The sequence below is a fragment of the Equus przewalskii genome, chromosome 5 (genome assembly GCF_037783145.1).
Source record: "Equus przewalskii isolate Varuska chromosome 5, EquPr2, whole genome shotgun sequence".
Lineage (NCBI taxonomy): Eukaryota > Metazoa > Chordata > Mammalia > Perissodactyla > Equidae > Equus > Equus przewalskii.
The window spans coordinates 45,042,372-45,059,431 of record NC_091835.1 but is presented as its reverse complement, the minus strand read 5'-3'; the positions used below and the strand labels follow the sequence as shown (position 1 = coordinate 45,059,431).

The window sequence follows — 17,060 nt, the reverse complement described above, 5'->3', positions numbered from 1 at the left end:
AGGAAGAAAGACAAGGCTTGAGGGAGAAAATAGAGAAGATATCACTCAAGGCTGAAAGGAAGCAAATGTTTACATCCCACTATCTAGTTCAGGCAAATTTAGACTTCAAACATTCCTTGTTTAAACCAGTAAATGATAGCTGAGGACCTCGAAGATTATAGTTCAACTAATAGTGTAAAAGGTACAATATATGCCGGTAATTAATGAAAACACAAATTAAAATATTACGATATTAAGTCATAGATAAAATGTCCATATATTCTAGATCTAAAACCAGGGCATGACTGATAACAGACTTCTTTTTTCTTTATCATTGTAAACTTAATTACACACGACAAATTTAAAGAGTAAATTACATTTAGTTATACATTTAGAGACTTGCTTTCATTTAAAAGAGACCATCTTTATGAAATCTAGACTGATTTGGAAATCCAGACTATATAGTCACTTCTGTAATATACAGAAGAATTGATCACTTAAATTAAAAAACACATAAAAACATAACTTTAGTCATTAAACCTTCAACCATTTCATGAAAAATACATGTATTTTGCTGGGACGGAGGTCAGCTTGGTTATCACCACTATCCACTTGAACTTTACACTTTGGAAATAACGTTGTGACTCAACATGCTAATGTGTGTTATCTCTTAGACCGGTACAGACTAATATCATTCGTTAGAGAATTGGTTTCTTTCCATATCTGGTTTAGGCATTAAAAAAATCAAGGTGCTGCTTGTACCACTCAGATTCCCACTTGGTCCAAAGCAGCTTTGGGTGAGTAATACAAAACTTTTGTTCTAATTCTTTTCTTTTGTGCTTCTTCCCCCACTCCACAGAGAAACGTGGCAATCCATATAGTTTCATCTTAAAAGCTATAACCTAAATGCATGTGGCTTGTCCTATTAGTCTAGATGCCTTCATTGTTTTTGAATTATATCCTTACCTATTGCCAGGCCTAGATTTCATTAAAATACTTAAAGAATTATATTGTGATATTTTAAAGTATTTTCCATGCATTGATTTGACTTCTATTATACTAGTCAGACAGAAAACCCAAGACTTGGGTCTCTCACTTTTTATTTTCAGTAGCTACATAGGAAAGCTTAAGTATGTGCTTAACTGTACAGTTGAACAAAGACCGTGTTATTTAAGTTGATTATAATCACATCAATGTGGATTCATTGATATTCTTAGAAATTTCTAAAGAATATATAAGAAATGATGAAATCATGTGAAAAAAAACTACAAATAAGAAAAATTTCCTATCATAAGAAAGCAAATGCTTGAGATGACTCTATTGCACCAATTTTAATAACATGCATTATTATCATTTTTTAAAGTTTTATTATTTAAAAAAATTAATGTGCCTTTTTGACACGCATTGAATTCACTCAAATATGTTCAACAGTTATCCTGGGTAACAAAATTTGTTCTACTGACATACTGTTTTATTCCAAGTCCCACTGAAAATAAAATTGACCACACAGCTACGTTATGGTCACTATAATTTAGTTGTCCCTTACAGTTATATCTTAAATGTCATCTGCACTGCCTCAAATATAAAGTACAAGAAAACTCTTTGTTCCTTCTTCTTTGCCCTTGTTTTACTACTGCTTAAAACTTTCAATTAATCACATTCATTTATTTAAAGCTTTAAGGTTTAATATAAAGTAGAAAACCAAACCACATAACCACAGTGACAATAACTCAATGGATCATCGAATGCTCGCTTTGCCAGAGAAGCAACTCTTCAATGAACTACATTTGGCATGTCCTTTACAAGAGTTTCTCTGAAAAAGGAAAACATTCGTGAGTCATGTTTTAATGATAGAACATATAGACGAATCTACAGTGACAATGAATTTTTCACCCTACCCAAAATTTCAAAGTAGACTCCTTAAAATCACTTTTTTGCATAAAGTCTAGAGTTTCATTTGTAAAAAAAATAAATTTCTGCAACTTCTAGAAATGTGTCTATTATATAAAATGGAATACGTCCATAACTGAGCAGCAGTTGAGGTGTGACACCTATTTGTTTGTGGCATCTGTAGTCTGACTGACTTGCAGTTCTATTCGGCTTCTGTGGGTATGATGCAGAAGGAATCCCAAGGAATTCTGAGCTTTCAACTGTCAAATCCTGAAGATCTGTTAGAACTGTGGTGTCATTGACAGAGTAAAGAAGTCACAGAAAGAGATTAAGTTTTGGGGAATATGCTATAAGTTCAGTTTGTATTAATTACGCATTCACCTAAGAATGTCTAACTGGGATTTTAAAATAATAATTGCCATTAAATAATGTTTTGAATTTAACAAAGCACTTTTATAATTTTCACCTCATTTGATCCCCACAAAAATCCCATGAGTTTGTAAGCAGGACATTCACTTATCATTATCACATTCACTTTATAAGTGAGAAAATTTTGGAATGGAAACTATAGATTTGGGAAGAATACAAAATATTTTGAACCTGCTGTTTTTACACCACCATTTGATGGGTTAATATTTTGAGACCTAACTTTGACAGTTTGATAGTTTGACTCCCTATTTACAAACATAAATATTTTATCATTATGGAAACATTGATACATTTTTATTCATTTTTTAGAATAAATATCTTAGGTATTCTTTAGAATAAATCCATTAAGCCATTTTAACGCCATGATCAAATTGTTATATACTATAGTTAAATAATTTCCTGATTTCTATTATTTTTCTTTTATTGAAAATGTTTCATTGGTATCAGTTGATTAATAAATCAATTTTTGTCCAAATCAAAACTTTTTAATAATTATATTTTATGATGGCTTGTTTGGGGTTATTATTCTACCAAGATAAATTTTCCTGGATCTAATATTGTACATAAATATTTCAATAAGATATTATTCTTCATCTCTTTTTAGTTAATAACAAATTTTTTCATGTGCAGGTATAACCTTTCTTCATCTTATTTTGATTATTTCTAGCAAGTTCATTTATTAAGAACCACCAAGCCAAAATGCCATTGGGATTAAAATGGTAGCATCAAAGTAGTTTGCTTCGACTTCGGTGCTATTTGCGTTTCGATGACACATTGCAAAATCCGGAGTAATACTCACTTTAGAGAACAAAAAGAGAAAGATGAAGCAGGAAAGGATCACTAAATTTCAATTTAGAGATCACTAAATTTTAAGCCCAGTAGATTAGAATCTCTAGAAACCAATATTTCTTCAAAAGATTATATTTTCTACATCATTGCACTTCCTTTATGTTAAGACGCAATGAGTGAAACTCACCCTTTCCAACCAACCAGCATGAAGGAGAGGTACTGAACTGAATGAGATACAAGAAGTCGTTTCATTGGTATAAAGAAATTCAGAGGGAGAATTGAACATTGAAAAATTGATGGAATCAGATGGAATTTTAAAAGATGCCCACTTGGACTGACGAGCAAAAAAATGTCTCAATAGCTATATTCAAATTTTATTAGACCATTATCCAAAACATTTAAGGCTTTAGACTAGTTCCTTCACCTCTTCCAATAGAATAATTCCATGACTTTTCAAAAAATATCTCTCATTGTTTAACAACATTAGTGACTTATTCGTATTTCCTACATGGAGTGATTAAGGCATTAACATAACTAGTGCAAGTGACATCATGAGAAAAATAAATAAAAAACCTTTATTCAGAAAGGCAATATGTAACTTGAAGGATAAGAGCACAGGTTTTAAAGACAGATAGATGTGTATTCAAGTGCTTCCTCTGCCACATACTTGAGCATCTCTCGGGCAAGTTATTTTCTCTCTCTGAAGGCCTCAATTACCCCATTTATTAAATGGAGATAATCATAGCTCCTATTCCACAGGTTCTTCTGAGGATCAAGGATGGTAATGTATCCAGAGCACTTAGGCCAAGACATGCAATACATCAGATATTTAATAAATGTGATTTAACTGAAAACTGCAATAATACATGTTTAAAATGTTCTGAAATGTTTAAAGCACTATAGAGATAATAGTCTTGCACTGAATCATACGTCATTGATATTATCATAAGCTTTATTGCCTATTAGTATAAACCATGGCCTTCGAATCTAGCCAATGGTGCTGTAAAGTTCCACTGTCCTACATGTTCCCAGAAAACCCATGGTATTTGGAAAATATGCTTGCAGAGGGAGACCACAGAGATTTTTATGGAGACGGCTGCTGGTAGAACTGATTTCATATTTTAGCTATAGCAAGTGATACCAAATATTTCCTACACTGCATTTTAAATTCAAAGATTTTCAAATTATCATTCTAAAATGTATAAGATCTTACAGATTACATATTTTTTAAATTCATTTTTATAAAGCACAGCATATGTACAGTCTGTACAGATCTTTAGAAGAATTTTTGCTATTTTTAAGTAAAATAAATTGTCAAACCCTGTTGCCTAGAGTAAATTTTCAGTTCCCCAGTACAGTGTAGACTATTTCTTAGCCTTTATATACATGGAGAATTATTTTAACATCACGAAAACCAAATTAAGATGACAACCTGTTAAAAAAAAACTAAGACTTTATAGGAATCAACCTAATCTTACAGTTTCTATATTAATTCATTGTACTCTTGAAGAGTTGTAAACGGATATTAGAATTATATATTAGATAAATATAAGAAGCTCTGGGCTTTTAAATGTTCCTCAAAAAGTAATTAGGTTGCCAGAAAAGCCCAATCTCACCTGGGTTGGCAGTGAAATAATATCAATGCCTAATAAATATATTTTTAAAATAGATCAAGGTGATAAAGAACAGATACAATAAAGAAGAAGTAAAAATAAACTATTGAAATAGACTATTGTGTTTTAAATAGTCATTTCTGATTATAGATAAACTTCATTGATATATTCCACCCTTGAAGAAACCAATCTGAATTAAAAAATAAACTATAGACTCTAATAAGAAATGCAGATATATTACTTTCAAATTCACACAGTAAATTTAGCTGCTAATAAAAGCACTTCTAAGTAACAGACTTTCATTGCGTGCTTTAATAAATAGGTGGGAATCATTTGAAATTAGTCAGACCCATTTGTATCACACAATGTGTTAAAATCTTTAAGAACAGCTTGGTTAAAAGCCTCAAGCAATCTTGTTTACACTATTAGCAAATCCTTGCTTCATAGATCATACAAAAGTAAATTTCAGCCTAGCCCAGTTCAAATTATCATAAATTCTGAATTATATTCAGCATTTTAAAGCTGGAAGGGACCTCAGAGATCTTCCAGCGAAGTCTATAATAATGAGGTTTTCCCGGCTGTTACATCTAAAATGCATGCCATATGTATAAACAAATACTAAACATTGTTGACTATTTTAAAAAATGCTACTGACACTGTATTAGTACTGCAATATGGCATATCTTTTCAAACTTATCAATAATTTCACGTGATATTTAGGAATGTTGTGTCAGGATGATTTAAAATCATTAGCAGTATGTTGCATTATTTTTATTTGCGTTATCTTTTTGTTTTCTGTCCCTTTCAGTTCTAGAAAGTTCAGAAGTAATAGTCTTCACACTAACAGTTTGAATACACAACAGTATACAAAATACATAGCCAACAACTTTGAGAAGTTGTAAAAAGTCAAAACAGAAGTATTACACAAATCTGAAATCACTAGTGGTGGGAGCCACCATGTGGCTTTCTACACACATGAGAGAAAGCTTGAAATTTCACTCCTGTGCTGTGCTGCTTAGGTGTATTTTCTATTTGGAGGGAATCAGGGAAACCTGTATGTGCAATCCTGCTGAACTGTACATTACAATTTCCAAGAAAAGAAGATCTCTACTTTCCAGTTTCCCTAACTGTGTATTCTAGTTCTTAGAGACTTTTCTGGAATCTTATGGGAAAATTATCAAAATATGCCATCACTTCTAGGAGGAACAAGTGGGGCTTTTGTCATTTGGGAACCATCTGCCTTGTCACCCTGCTCCCTGATGTAACCTACTTTATTTATCCATGCAATAAATATTTATTGAGCAGCAACCAGGTGCCCAGCGTATGCTATGCTGCCAAGAGGAATGCAAAAGAAATGTTAGACACAGCTTCTGTCCTCAAAAGAGTTTTATGTCTGATTATGGAGAAAAACACACTTTTGGGAAGCAGCTGAATTACAATGCATAACAGTGCCAAATAGTTGCCAGAGGAGTGGCACAGTTAGTGTTACAAGAAGGGGGAGAGCAGGACAGACTTAATGTCAGGGAGATGCCCTGTAGAAGATAAATCCAGATCCAGACTTACTAGTATGCATAGGATTTTCTGGACTAAGAAAGTAATGAAGGGCAGATCAAGTGTAAAAAATATCTAAGTGTAGAAAAGTCAAGAAAATAACTCTCAAAATGCAAAATGAATACTCTCTTGTACTCTATCTTTGATGACCAGGGATTACCAAGCATTTTTGACTTCCATCACTTTCAGACAATGTAAACCCTCTTTCTCTTTGTTTAATTATAATACTTGCAGATTTATACACAGTATCCTCTAGGCCTCATATAGGAACCTTGATTATTAGTGAGTTCTAATCATGATGCTATCTGGTGATATCTAAGAGAATATAGACCATGGAAACACCCTCTGACCATGTTTTCTGTTGTGACTGAGATTTTAATAGGCAGCTACAAGGGCCCAATTGGTTAAATTAGAATCTTCATAACCACAAATCAATGTTTATGTATTTGTCACAATCCCTGGCACAGCTGACTAATTGATGAGGGAATCTGTGTTATATTTTAGTTTTTGCATGTTTCTAATGCTACTCAAAGAATTTTTAAGGACATGACAAATTTTAGGGCTGGAAGGGTGCTAAGAGGTAATCCAACTCAAGACATTTCTTTTAATGTATCAAAAGCTGAGGCCTAGAAAATTTAAACGACATCCTAAAAGGCACACAGTTTAATGGCAGCTCTGTGTATAATTTTCCTAGCCCCAAATTTCTTTTACTACATTATGATATTAACTATCATATTAATTTTAGTGGCAATATACTAGAAAGAGCTCAACTCTCAGTTCTAGTCTTGGCTATTCAAATAACATGTGATTCTAATTAGAGTAATGAATTTCCTTAGCCACAAAATTTGTATATGTCCCAAAATATTTCTAAGCACTTTTATAAATGTACACCCATCTTCTTTATTACTGTCTTCATCCGTTACCTAAAGAAGCAGTATTTGAAGATGGATGATGAGATGTAAATGATTGGCCAACACAGACAGAAATACATCTAAATTCTCTCCCTTGTGGCAGGCTATTACATTGGTGACTCTTAAAGTACCATGTCTCGTGGTATTTACATGCTTATAGTCCTTTTCCACTCTAGGCTTGGCTTAACCATGTGACTTGCTTTGGCCAAGGGGACAGTGGCAAGCATGATGCAAGTAGAGGTGTGATGAAGCTCAAGCTAGAAAGGTGATTTATGGAGGAGAGACCCTGGAGGATGAGGAACTATCTTGGATGTTCCAGCCCCAGCAAACTCTTAGCTAAATACAAGTGACACAAGCAAATTCATAGATCTTAAGCATTTCAAACCACACACACACACACACACACACACACACACACAAAGAGCTAACTATATTAACTATGTGAGGTGATGGACATGCTAATTATCTTGATCTTGGTAACCATTCTACAATTTGTATGTATATCAAATCATCATGTTGTACACTTTAAATATATACAATTATATTTGTCAATTATCCCTCAATAAAGTTAAAAAAGAAAAGAAAGAAAACCACCAGCAAAGCACAGTTAAGTCAAAGCCTCTTGCCAATTCCCACCCTGTCTCCATAATATGAGTAACATGAGTAATAATGTAATAATGACAGAATCTTAAAAGTATAAAAATGTATTTGCTTTCCTTAAACTGCAATACTGGAGATAATCCAGAATGCCAATCCGTATTCTTTTATGACTATGTTCCTTGGTTTCTCTAGAGGGAAAACTCTAATATTTCTTTTTAGAGGCGATATAAAGGTACCAAGTCTCTTATTCAAACTAACTAGGATTTTCAGACTTTATTGGATTTTTTTTTACCTTTGTGGAATTTAAAAAATTATGGGAACTCCAATGGGACTTAGAGCTTTTAATAAACAAAGTTTGTAAAAGTTAATATTAGTCCTTATAGCCTAGTGATGAGAGGTAAGCAGAATAATCCTTAGGAGTAAAGGTCTCAACATCACGCACTTTTTGCCTCACAGTACATTTTATTTGACCTGGCTAATCATCACCTTCATGTTGTTAATCATTTATACTCTTCCTCATTAGCCATTTGAATTGTTCATGTATAGTTCTGTTCACCATTTTTTGTCTGTATGACTTTGTTGTATCGGTTTTCCTTTACTTATATGTAATCCTAAACTAAGAACAAGAGAAGAAAAGGTATTTCTTTATAATTTTACCTTTCTGAATCAATCTTAAGGATATCTGAGCTGGGTTATATGGTGCAGTTTTTCAGAATTCAGTGCAACTTCTAAAGGCAATTAGACAATGAAACTGATGTTAACAGGCTATCTTCCAAAAAGGGTTATGTGGTCTAGCAAATTGGGCGAATGCTTTGTACTCTTGTAGATTTATGATGAATATTAATATATTAAAGGCTCTGAGGAAGAAACTGGATTAATTTTGTTCTTCAAATTTACATGGTTACAGAAATGATTTCTTGCAGAATAGCTCATGATTGTTTGAGAAACAATTTGCTTTCACGGATCTTGAAATTATAAAAGTCAACTGGACCTCTTTGTTTTACTCTCCCCAGAGCTGTCTGTACTAGCTATGCTTTTGGGGTAAACATTCCTCAGTATCTGATGGAAAGTCTTCCACCTCTTATGTCCTCCTTCTCCTTTGTTCATTCCTCTCTATCCTCCACTATTTCTTCTCTACTACTAGCTCCAGCAGGGTTGTCCTCTCTCAAGTTTATCATTCTTCAACCTCAGCGATTCTAAGCTGATCATCAGAATTGCTAAATCTTTTGAAGAACAAAACAAAACAAACAACCAATCAAAAAAGGTCTGGAGCAATCCCTTTCCTAGGATTCTGAGCCAGTAAGAGTGGTGTGGGAATAGAAAAACTGTTTTATAAATTTCCCCAGATAAGTCTGAGTGTAAAACAGGATAGTGAACAACTGGTTTGCCTCAACTTTCACTGACTATGAAAAGAAATGTGTTTTGGATTTCAAAGCTTTCCATAAGGAAAGAAAAGAAGAGAAATGACAACTAGATGCAATGCATGAGCCTAGATTGTATCCTTGACAGGGAAAGGAGGGAGGTGGGCTACGAAGGATCTTAATGGGACAGTTACTGAATTTGGTATGTGGACTAAGGATTCGATAACAGTATTTTTTGATGGTAAATTTTCTGATTTTGATAACTGAGTTTTAATTACGTAAGGGAATGTCTGGGTTTATTCCCCCAGAAACACACAATAAAGTATTTAAGGGTGAAAGGACATGATGTCTCCAATGTATTTTCGATACTTCAAGGAAAATATGCACATATATATAAATACAGAGAGAGAGAAGAGAATGATAAAGTGAATGGGGCAACATACAAATAATTGGTGAATTTGGGTAAATATGTATAGGAGTTCCTTGTACTAGTCTAGCAAATCTTCACAGTTGTGAAATTATATCAAAATTTGTCTTGTAAAATGTTTTACTGTAGTTAAAACTAATGGTTCTCAAATTTCACTTCAAAAATTGTAGTGCTGTGCTGTAATCTGATTAACAGTAATCAAGAGAATAGATGTCAAAAAAAGCAGTCTGGAATCTATCACACCAACTGGAAATGACAAGAGTGATTTTTCAGATGTAAATATCCTTATGGAGGATAATTATACACTTGAGAGTTGAACGATATAGGTTAAACTAATTGCAAATATTAAGTGACATAAAGATTATTTCTTTTTGATGAAATAAAAAATATAATATAAAATACCATTTTCTGAAAATCCATGAGGCAGTCAAATTAGAAAAGTCATGGAGTAAATATCTGATTTGAAGTCAGAAGATGCAAATTCAAATGTATTTCTTACGAAGCGTAGGGTTTTAAGAGAGTCAACTAACCTTCTTGAGGAACAGTTTCCTAATTTGTAAAACAAACTTACTCATAATACAGGCCTCATTAATGAGAAAAAAATTAGTGAAAAAAAATTGCCAATATATTACTTTATGTATAGCAAACAGATTCTCTGCAAAGCATAATGTCTCAGCCATATAAATATAATTTTTTAGCCATCTCACAAGTGCGGGTTAGCTCCTAGGTCATGGGACCAAATGAGAAGTTCCATCTGGGGGCCAGCCCAGTGGCACAGCAATTAAGTTCACACGTTCCACTTCAGCAGCCCGGGGTTCAACTGTTCAGATCTCAGGTGCGGAGCTACACACTGCTTGTCAAGCCAAGCTGTGGCAGGCATCACACATATAAAGTAGAGGAAGATGGGCACCCATGTTAGCTCAGGGCCGGTCTTCCTCAGCAAAAAGAGGATGATTGGTGGCAGATGTTAGCTCAGTGCTAATCTTCCAAAATAAAAAAAGAGAAATTTCATCTGAACTGTGGAGTGAAGAATGAGGTATGAGAAATACATTTCCTGGTGATGGTGAAGGGGTGGGCGTTGAAAAGCAACAAATGAAAGAAGTTCTGGCTTACACAATCATCCTACCAATGCACTATGTAAAGGGACTCCAGACATTCTGATCAAATAGAGACAGGAAAACATTAACATCCTTTTGTGCCACAACTCTCCCATTTCTGGGTTTTTAAGTGTGATTCTTTGAGATTAATTTGGAGCAACTCTTCAAATAATTTGTGAAGTTACATAAATGCGCTTTTTCTGACCACTTATGCATCTGAAATCATAATTTAGTGATCATTATAGAAGAAAATATAACTTGTTTGGATGTGAAATCATCAGGTCATAATATTGTCCTTTCAAAATTCTTAGATTTTTTCATTTTTCATTAGAATATTTACGGTTGCACGTCTGAAGCTAGCTGGATACATTTTTCCTTTGTGAATATTCCTTTCTTTTCATTTTTCCCCTTATTTGAATACTTCACAGTTTTTAGATTATTATTCATTTCCCCTGCAATTCAAAAGTTTGTCAATATGAGTTTTGTAGGTCTCCTTCATTGTTTTATTTTGAATTTAGTAAAGTATCTCAAATCTGCATATCCAGGTCCATTGGTCAAGTTTTCTTCTATCATATCTTTATTTACGACTTCTGTTTCAGATGTTCTGGTTCCTTCTTCAGGAACACATATTGTGTATAATTAGTCACATATTAAAGCTCCACTTTAGGTCTTCTTAACTATCATGTTCTCTTTCATAATTTTCATCTCTTCTTGTACATTCTAGGATAGCTTCCCACGTCCAACATTCACATCACTGATTCATGCTCCTGTATTATCATTACTATAGTTCAGTATTCCCAGTGCCTTTTAAAATGTGGGCCTTAATTTTCCTATTATACATTTAATTTTGCTGAAATTCTTCTTTAGCTTATCTAACTCCTTTTTGTATCCTTTATTGCCTGCTGTTCCTGCTTCTTGGAGGCTCATTCTTCTTGCATGTTATTGAGTATAGCAAACAAGAGTCAGAATGTTCTGGTGAGTCTTACAAGAAATCAATTTTAGAAACATACTCTTCCTTTGAGCCCTCAAGTTTATCATTCTTTTCCGTTATTCCACAGTAATTTTTATTGCTTATTCTTTTGTTTTCTTCTCCCTCTTTACAAATTATTGAATGGGACACTTCCTAAACTCAGTGACTCTCAGAATATAGGATGGATGGACTACCCTGAGCCACATTCTCTGATGAATAAATGACAACTTAAAAGGAAGTTGAGGTGCCCAGACTGCAATAAAATTTTCTGTTTCTAGCAGGCTTTCACTCTACTGAGGTGACAATTTCTCTTACCTCCTGTCTCGTCCTCTGAAACTCTGAGAAGATATAATAGACACAATCTAAAAGTCCCGCCGTTCGCTTATCCAGGATATCTTTGTCACTATCTTCAGACTTCTGCTTATGGAGAGAGAAGCAGTCAGTATGCAATGAGAAATCACCAGTAGTCCCACTCTGTAGCTCTTGCCCCGCTGTTTCTGAAAGACACGCTGTCTGAATGGTAAGAAAGATGGCAATCGGGAAGGTGGGGAAGGTCTGAGAATAGACCCTTAAAGACATCAAAAATCAACATATGTGTATTCTCTCTCATTGGTTGCTATATACCCTGGGTATGCACCCTGGGTATCCACAGGAATAACACGAGGGAACTACAAAGTGTCTTCTTATCTGTTTTAGGTGTTCTCTTTGTCATGAGATGAAACCCAAGGAGGCCAAGAAAATTGACCTACCATTGGTTAGTGGAAATTCTTCCCAGATTCTAGCCTTAGGTTATTTGAGACTTGATGCCATGTTTCGTCTTTTTCTTAAGTGTTTTCTTAAGTATCTTAAGACATGATTAGCAAAAGTTACATCCTAGGACTATTTAAAATAAGTTCCCCTAGATGTTCTTTCACTATAAAGCCTCTTAAAGGTGTCACTTTTACCTGATAGTAACAACTAATAAATATCATCGGTCTAAACATTCTTACCACTATGAACCTTCCAAAAGTCCCAAAATTTCTGTACATCACAGGAAACTGTTGTGAATCTAGCTTGTGTTGAAAATTCCAGTGACTTCCATTCTTCTGTCTCCTTTTTCACTAGTCTTACAAAGCTAATGATTTGAAGTAATGACAATTTTATTTAGCTATACTATCCTTTGAGTCTTCCTATTCATTTCTTATTTTTCCATTTAGCTATTCAGGCAGCAAACATTTATTAAGTGGTTACAATGTGTCAGGCACTGTGATAGACTCTGCAGACACTGAGATGTATGTCCTGCATGATATAATCATAAAGACAGGTGACAAAACAAACCTTTACATCATGCTCTAGTAAAGCTTTCTGAAACTGTCTATGGTGTGAAAAATATCTAAACACTAGTGTCAAGCAGCATCTAATTTCAATATGCTTAGGTTGTTATTTTTATCAATAACTGGATTCAAAATTTCACTTTAAATATTGTCATCAGGACTGTGACTTCTTGGTTTAATACAAATCATTGTAATCTGCATTTAATAAATGCCTATTGTGAGCAAGGCACTTCACTTGGCACTGTATGGAATGCAAAGGTAATTAGGACAAAATTTGTATCCTCAGGATTTGTGTCTAGCAGCGTCTTAGTCCATTCGGACTGCTATAACAGAATACCATGGACTGAGTAGCTTACAAACAACAGAAATTTATTTCTCACAGTTCTGGAGGACTGGAAGTCCAAGATCAAAGTGCCACCATGGTCACATTTGGGTGAGGTCCCTCTTCCTGGATCATAGCCAGTGTCTTCTCCCTGTGTCCTCACATGGTGGAAGGAGTGGGGGATCTCTGTGGAGTCTCTTTTATAAGAATGCTAATTCCATTCATTAGGGCTCCACCCTCATGACCTAAATATCTCTCAAAAACCCTGCCTCCTAAAATCATCACATTGAGCATTAAGATTGAAATATTTTGGTGGGACACAAACATTCAGACTATAGCAAGCAATACAGACCGACTATAATTAACTTCCAACAAAGCACACAAAGTATTACAGATGCACAGTAGCAGAGAAGATTAACTACAATACTAATGACTCTTCATTGAGGAGTGAAAAAATTTGAGCTGGGCCATATTGAATATAATAATTGGTACCATTTTCCAGAAGCTTCTGTATGTTAATCACCGTAGCATATAATGTTTCCTGTACATTATCTCTACTCTTGGAAAATGGATATATTTTTAAGTTTGCATTATCTATATCAGTTCAGAGGGCCTAACAAATGAAATGACGTATACTTGAAACTTTGCTTGAAAATCCGTATAGCCATTTATTGGGGGGACAGGGAGGCGGGAGATAATTAGGCAATCTAGTACTAAGAGAAAGACAAGGAAGACCATGATCTGAATTAAACTTAGCTCCTTTGGCAAACTGCATTGCCTATCTACTTGGCTCCCAGCCATATATAGATGTAAACTTTCCAACCAGTATGCAGACTCACAAAGAAACAGTTTGAGGATTATAAATGAAATGTCATCTTCTTTTGAATTGTATATGTCTTACCTCTAAACCAATTCAACTAGGATAAACATATTAAATTTGTTTCTGAAATATGAAGAGGTGACAAATGTTTTCCACATAAGCATTATTACTATTTTTTTTTTTAAATCTCTCGATCAAATTGAAGAGGTACTATCAATGGCCAGAATTGTGGATGGCTCAGATTCCTAAAAGATACTATCATTTTAAAGCCTCAGATAAGTTTTCTGTTAGCAGTGGCTGATGATTCTGTTCAATATGTGGAAAATTGAAACAGAAGTGTGCAACTGTGAAGGAGAAATTTGATCGAACAATGAAAACTTACAAAACTTGTAGGTGTGGCGGTGGATTGATCTCTTAACTTGTGATTACATACGAACAAGTCTGTTGTGATATGCGGGTAAAGAATTAGCAAATATTTGGGGAGATCATTTAGAATATTGGTAACACTGAAAAGTTTAATTTTTTCATGCCACGCAATTTAAGCTGAGAGCAAATTGCTCCTATGAACTGATTCAGAAGAAATGTACCAAGCCTGTGTTTTTGTTGTTTGCTGGTTTTTTCTTTCTTATAAACTGAAGTAAAGTATTGCCTACTAAAATATCATTTCTCAGGTTTAATAGCCACCCTAGCTCACTGAGTGAAAACTCATTTCCCATTTCCTTCTAAAGTATCATTTGCCCTTTTTAAAAAATATTCTCCATGGAAAACATCATCAGTGAATTAAAGCTTGGTTTGGTTGTTTAATGGTTAAATAAATTGGGTGAGGACATTTCAGATATAACATCTTTCCCCAGCTGCTTGGAGGAACATGAGAATGTAGTGTACTACTGCTTTGTTCAGGAAGTGATTTTCGTTAAAAGAGGTGAAAATTTCTTTCAAATAAGTTTTAACCATCTGATATTTATTGTGTTTTAAATTCTAGAAAATAACCCTTGAAAAATTATAAAAGTAATCTGGGAGCCGCCTCTTGGTTTATTCTTTTCATCTTATTGAGATATTGAAAATTAGACTACTTGGTTTCACTTTCTGCTTCCTTTGATTTAGAAGAAGGCTGTTTTGCCATTTCAAGTCTTTAAGAGAACTGCTAACACCATTAATCTCTTTAAGGATTATTCTTCCCCCCAATTTGTTTACAAAATGTTCAAATAAAATAAACACTGCTGTAAAGCTCCTTAGTTCTTATCAGGTTAAATTTAGGAGTTCTAAATTTAGTAATATTTTAAGAGCTGAAGCTATGTTTCCCTTAAAAAGACGTTGATACTATGACCAAAAAAAAAATTGAATGAATAAGCTATGTTCTTCTTAAGAATCTTATTCATTTTACATAGTGAAATTTATAAGTCAAGCACTAGTTCGATGTAAGATAAGATTGTTTAATCAATCACTGTAACTTTCATAAAATCCGCATCCTTTTAGTTTGCTCGTGTAAGTACAATATCTATTTTTAGGCAGCACACTGGTGTATCTGAGATGGCAATAGAGCATTTTGGATTTATTTTGGGGAAAGAAATTATAAATCAGGTAAGATCTCACCAAACCTCAGATCAACTGCCCATCGAACTCATCTACCCCGTACGCAGTTATGTATCAAGATATATAAGTGTATGCATATTTGCCAATAATTGCAGAGAGAAGGAAAGAAGAAATTGAGAAATATCTCTTAGAGTCATTGGAGAATTTTTCCTAAGCATTAAAAAGCCATTTAAAACAGTATTGAGAACCCGATGCTGCCAGGTTCAAAGTGTTCAATTTCAAAACCCTCAAAAAGACAAATATTAACTCTTTTTCTTAGGATACTAGGCCACATTTTTTTTTTTAAACAGTAAGAGTAATCTTGTTCCTAGAATTATTGAAGCTACATGTTTCTTTAGTACTGCGAAATGAAAAAGATTCCTAGTCACCTGTGCGGGAGCGAACAGTCCAAACTAAAGCCCAGACGAACTGTGTGAAACAGCAGTCCAAAAAGACAGTGCAAAGGAGAAGCCAGAACGCAGCTGTCTGCCAACTTGAAATATGGGTGCTCTCCAACTTTGTGTTTGCTTTTGGCCTTGGGCTTTTATTCAGTTAAACATTCAAATTCCTAGAAAAAAACGACTCACTCCAGTTCTGCACCTCAGTCCTTTGGGGGTTAAAAAAAAGATGAATGTAGCTATGAACTCTGTTCATCTTCAAACTAATGGACTCACCCTCCTCCCCACCACCCCGTCCCCCCTCCTCCCAGCACCCTTTGTCCACTTTTATGAATTAAAACATGCACACACACTTGCACACACAGGGAATCCTGCCCATTAATTAAAGGACTTGTCAGCCCCAATCCTAGATTCTTACAGTGCAGGAAATGTCTCTCCTTTTAAGTGCAAAACCATAACATTACCATTTCCCCAGTGCTCTCTGTTTTAGGCTGCTTTCCTAATTAGAGAGATGATAACAGCCCTGCTGATTGGCATTATAAAAGCACTAGTTTGGCTTCATCTGTCCCAGGTGTGCTGTGTAATTTTTTTCTTCTCACCGTTTCAGAGCACTACCTCTCTCCTTCATTGTTCCTTAAAGTTTTCATCTGAGGAATTAATACAGATAAAAAGACATTAGAAAAGAAGCGCCACTGCCAAAGCTCATCCCCGAAACCTTTTATCAAAAGTACCAACTATACAAGTTAGAGGATTTTTTTTTTACCCTTTTGTTTCTGAGGGTTCAGGGGGTGGGAGGGTGGGAGGGTGGAGAGGAGAGGAGAGGAGAGGCTGGGGGAAGAAACACAGCTCTGTCAATGGACTGAATGCGCCATTAAAACTGGCGTCACTACAAAGGTTAGAGCAGAGCTAACTGTCAATACAGTGAGTAGAGTGGAGTCCGGTAAGGGGGAGCTTTAGTGAGAGAGATATACTTTGATATTTTGGAATGTTAGAAGGGTGAATGTGAAAAATTGGAGGT

General features: G+C 34.6%; 1 protein-coding gene across 2 annotated transcripts in view; it reads left to right on the top strand.

Moving 5' to 3' along the window:
- The first annotated feature begins 698 nt into the window (after positions 1–698).
- Positions 699–17,060, top strand: part of LMO3 (LIM domain only 3) — a 75,292-nt gene continuing 58,930 nt past the window's right edge. Inside the window, exon 1 of one of the 2 annotated variants that reach the window (XM_070619217.1) lies at positions 699–776. The gene's annotated coding sequence lies outside the window, so the exon portion shown is untranslated. Of the gene's footprint in view, positions 777–16,912 lie in introns of those variants that run through there. The other variant, XM_070619218.1, reaches the window with a different exon arrangement.